This window comes from Petaurus breviceps, unplaced genomic scaffold (genome assembly GCF_028583685.1).
Source record: "Petaurus breviceps papuanus isolate PSGF00001 unplaced genomic scaffold, PetGlider_PUasm1.0 90594, whole genome shotgun sequence".
In the NCBI taxonomy this organism is placed as follows: Eukaryota; Metazoa; Chordata; class Mammalia; order Diprotodontia; family Petauridae; genus Petaurus; species Petaurus breviceps.
In genome coordinates this window covers 1,488,873-1,494,059 of record NW_027187281.1, presented here as the reverse complement: position 1 = coordinate 1,494,059, position 5,187 = coordinate 1,488,873, and positions in this window count along the sequence as shown.

Sequence of the window (5,187 nt, the reverse complement as noted above, 5' to 3'; positions counted from 1 at the left end):
GTCATCCAGCTCTGACGGAGCTGAGGAGACAGTAAGAGGTTTGAACCATTAAGATTTTTTCTCCCTGTTGTCCTGGCTATAACTGAGCTGGGGCTGCAGTGAAGTTAATTTGAGTTAAACTCCTCCAAAAAAAGAAAAAGTGGGGAAGGTACAGTAGCTACGTCAGAGCTACATGGGCTTATCGTCTGCCTACCTGAAAGGTTAAATCCCTGGAATAGAATATTTTTTCTGAATGGCATGGGAACAGTTAGACAAGGGAAAAGAAGCTTGTAGCCTAAAATTATATTCTTTCCACAGCCTAAATAGTTTAGTAAAAGGGTACTTGACCTAGCTCCCACGAGCAATAGTTTTAGATCCCTAGGTACCCTGAAGCCCATCCCTTTAAGTAAGCAGAGCCTGAAGTTTCCACTTCAAGTTCCCCAAACCTTCTCCTCAATGCTCCAGGCAAATCGACCACCCCATAACCAAGGTCTGCTACAGCTAAGCATTCATAGAGGTTTATTTGATAGAGTATAAGCTGATAATGTGCTTTGAGTGTGATGAGTTTGGAAAAATGGAGGGTTTCCCCCTGAAATATAGAGTTCACTCTGTACCATGAAGCCCCAACTTCAATACCATCTAAGAGATCTCTCCCTTGCTGCAAATAATCACTTTGCTTGTTCCAGTGCCAAGGAATAAAAGAAGGTTTCTAAGGACTCCTGGAAAACAATGAAGCAAGGAGAAAACACCCCAGAATATAGAGCAAAAAGGAAAAAAACAGAGAGAAAGCTAAGAGAAATATGAAAGAGAGAAAATCAGAAAAGTGAGAAAAAGCTTGTCAGTGAGAAGCAGTGTGTTCGGAACTCTGCACTGACTGGTTGTGTGACCTAGAATAAATCATTTAACCCTGAGTCTCAATTCATCTGTAAAGTGGGGAGATGAGAAAGAGAGAGGAGAAACTGAGGTCAGAAGTCAACTAGCCTCTTCACTTGGTAAGATCAATCATTCTTATATGTAATTTGAAAAGGCAATTAACGTAATGTCATCTCGCAGTTTATATTATTGTATTTCTACACTGTATATTATAAAACCTGAGTGAGGCGAAAATTGTGTATGTAAGATTAGTAATGTTACTTTAAATATGTATATCTGTTATTTAGAAAAACTTGTAAAACTGTTAACTAAGCTAATTTGGGCTAATGTTTTAATGTTAAAACCTGAAATTGTTTATTGATTACTGTGTGAAAATTTGTTTGACTAGTTCTGCCCATTCAGAGCAGTCTCTCCTGCTTACAATTCATATACATTTTCCTTATGTTGTAAAACTGTTAAATCCTCTAGAAACTATTTCCAGGCAAGGTCATTCAGCCTGAGAAAGGTGGTTTTAAATGAACCTAACTTGCTAAGAATTTGCAAAGATCTAAAAGGATTTTTATAAATTGGCATTTATATTTTAGAAGGATGGTAAAAGGAATTCCTTACATTATAAGATCTGATACATTTTTATTGTTTATCGCACCCACATGAGAATAGAAATAATTATAACTGGCTCTAAGCTATGATTGGTGAGGCTTGTTGTTTACAGTAAAAAGCACTTGGGACCATAACTAAATTTTATTTTGAGTCTGAATTTGGGTATAGTTGTCTGCATTAAATCAGCGTCTGAGAGGAAATGCCACTTGCTACTCAGAGGAATGTGATCCTGTGCTGTCAAAAGGTGGAAGTCTACATTTGGTAATGGCAGAAGGGACAATCTTAGCCTCTGTCTGGGATGGGATCCCTCCTGGCTCAGTTTACCCATGAGGTTCCTTTGAAAAGGAATGTTTCCCACCTATTCCTGAGTCTAGCTATGAGATGGAACAGATGCTGCATGAGATGGAATATCTGTAACTGTACCTGAATTTACACAGAGCCAATGACATTTTCTCCTGGCATATTTGGAATGTCACATGTCTCTGCCTTTTTCTTCTATAACAAGTTTCTATGCTCAGAGCAAGTAATTAATAAAAGATGTGAGCTTTTTTATGTTAACTTATTGGAAAATCTAATATTATTTTTCATCTAGAATTAGAATATGTACAGAAAGTTATGTAGATTGTTTAAGATCATTTGAAAGTTTTCAATTAACTTCCTTCATAAAGGTTTAGTGATCATTGAAACTGTTTTGAAAAAGGAAAATACTTTTAGGAGAAATTTTTAAAATCTCTAGTGTGATTCTAAGAGACCCACTAAAACCTCTATTTGCAAGACATGTTTCTTGCTAAATTGATGTAACAAATTGTAAAGCAGAAAAGAACTTGCTGTTTAAATCTGAATTTGTAGTCATTCCATCATCTAAACAAGTGTTAATATTTGTAACTGAATACATATGTGTAAAATTCACTCCCCTTTTTGAAAGTTTGTTCGGCACTCCACCTTCTATTATATTTTGGGTGACGAATGCCGTTATGTAAGACTGTTAATGATTTACTTCGCAAGTCCCTCCAAGTTCTCCAAAACATCCAGGACACAGTTCAAGCTGTGTACCAGACCACTCTGCTGTTAAGGTGGCCGGAAGAAAAGCCTGGATCCACCCCTCACACATCAAGGTAACGGCTCCACCCGATCCACCAGACCTGTGGGTAACAGAGCCAGCTGGTGACTTATAATTGAAGATAAGAGACTGTACTGATGCTCCTATTCCTGCCATTCCTGCTTTTGTCTGGTTCCAACTCCAATGCTCCCACCTTGTACTCTTGGACTCTAATTAACACAATTAATGGGACTCTAATTTCAAAAATGTGATTTGTGGCCAGCCCACCCTCTCCTTTGATCTCTGTGCCCTGCTCAGCCCCAGATTTATGTTGTTTCTCTACACAGGCATGTATTCTGGGGGCCAGTGGTGCTGCTTGTGGAGCAGAAAAGCAGCCTTTGGTCAACCCAGTTGTATGTCTGCCCTGAGGATGGGTCTTCTGATTGTGGGGGGACTGGGAAATATCACTGTGCCAATTAGGATTGTGTAACCATTGCTGATTGGGTCACCACATTTCATTTTATTGTAATACCCTCAAGTCACGTAACCCAGTTGTCATCAGAGTTTTTGGACTGGACCAAACAGTATTGGAAAACTGGGACACCTTGGGAAATCAAGTTTTATGTCACAGGAAGAGACCCCGGGTCCTTGTTACCTCCTGGTGGCGATCGAACCTCAGATGGCCCCCTGTTTCACCCATTACCATCACCCCTGCAGACTCGGGCAGCACTCTGGTAGCCTCGGACCTGAGCTTAACTTCTGACTGCTTGTATGCAGGAACACCTTTTTGCTGGCAGCCCCCATTTTAGTCTCTATCCTAGTTGGCCTTGGTATGGCAGGACTGGCAGCAGTGGGTACCACAGCCCTAGTGCAAGAGAACAGTCCCCTGGACTCAGTTGAGTCTGAGTTTCAACTATGAACAAGAAAAAGGGGGGGGAGTGAAGTACCCATCAGAAATTATACACCAAAGCCCCCTAAAACCTGCCAGAAGGGGCCCCTACCAGGGTCCCTGGAAATCACCTACTAGGCCATAATAGTGAGGGAATGTTTGCTAGAAACATACCCCAGATATAAGTATGTTCTTGTTAGGTACCCAAGACTTTACTAGAAATGGTACCCCCCCCCCTTACAACCACACTCTGTTTGTTAGCAACACCTAGATCTATAAAAATGCATCTTACAGAAGACTAGATGCTGTCTTCCCTACTGGGGAGGCAGTCACTGTGGTTAATAAACACTCCTATCAAATTATAATTGGCTTTGCTGTCATGTCCATTGTATTTGTCCATTTCAAATGTTGGGAGGGGATGTGATAAAGTTGGAACACTGATGCACTGTTGTAGTTGTGAACTGATTCAACCATTCTGGAGAGCAATTTGCCCAAAGGGGGAACCAAACTGTGCATACCCTATGATCCTACAATATCACTACTAGGTCTGTATCCCAAAGAAATCATAAAAAAGGAAAAAGGACCCCCATGTGAAAAAGATACTTGTAGCAGCTCTTTTTGTGGTGGCAAGGAATTGGAAATTGAGGGGATGCCCATGGATTGGGGAATGGTAAGTTGTGGCATGCGATTGTAGTGGAATGCTATTGTGCTATAATAATAAGCAGGCAGATTTCAGAAAAACTTGGAAAGAACAGAAATGAACCAATGCTGAGCGAAGTGAACAGAACCAGTTGAAAATTGTACACGGCAACAACAATGTTCTACAATAATTAACTATGATAAACTTACCGTGTTTCCCCGATAATAAGACCTATCCCGAAAATAAGCCCTCCCCTTACTGTGTAAGATTCCTCTAAAATAAGCCCCGCCCCAAAAATAAGCCCTATTGAGATTGCTACTGTAGTGAAGGTGATCCCCTGCGCTACACGCTACATTACGGTACCCTCTGTATGCACCGTTCCCCCCCCCCCGGTGAAACGCACGCCGCGCTCCGAGCTGCATCCAATCAGAGCTGCAGCAGTGAGCGTGTCATCCTGTTCTTCCCCAGTGATTTGCTTGCTGGCGCCATTGAGAGCAGTGCCGTGGAGGAGAGCTGAGGCAGGACAACATAAGCCCTCCCCTGAAAATAAGCCCTCTGGTGTTTTTCTTTCCAAAAAAATTAATAAGACAGTGTCTTATTATCGGGGAAACACGGTAGCTCTTCTCAGAGGTGCAATGATCCAAGACAGTTCAAAGGACTTGTGAGGGAAAATGCTATCATCCACATCCAGAGAGGGAACATTGAGTCTGAATTGAGATTGCAGCATACTCATTTCACCTTTTTTCTTTCTCATGATTTTTCCCTTTTGTTCTTTCTTTGATTATTCTTTCACAACATAACTAATATGGAAATATGTTTGGCATGGTTGTACATATGTTGCCTATATCAGATTGCTTGCCGTCTTGGGGAGGGAGAGAGGGAGAAAAATTTGGAACTCAGAAATTTAGAGAAATGAATGTTGAAATTTGCCTTTACGTGTAATTGGGGGAAAAATACTATTAAGGAACAAAAAAAAAATCTTCCTTTGATCCAATCATTCTCAATAGCTACTGTTCTCCTATAGCTCCCTTCTGCTTAGTGGCTTAACTCTTTGAGAAAACCAAGTCTGCTATGTTTGTCCCATTCCTGACTCTTCTAAGCTCTCTGCATTCTGGCTTCTTATCATTATAAAAGCAAGTACTCTCTGCAAAGTGACCAATTCTTGAT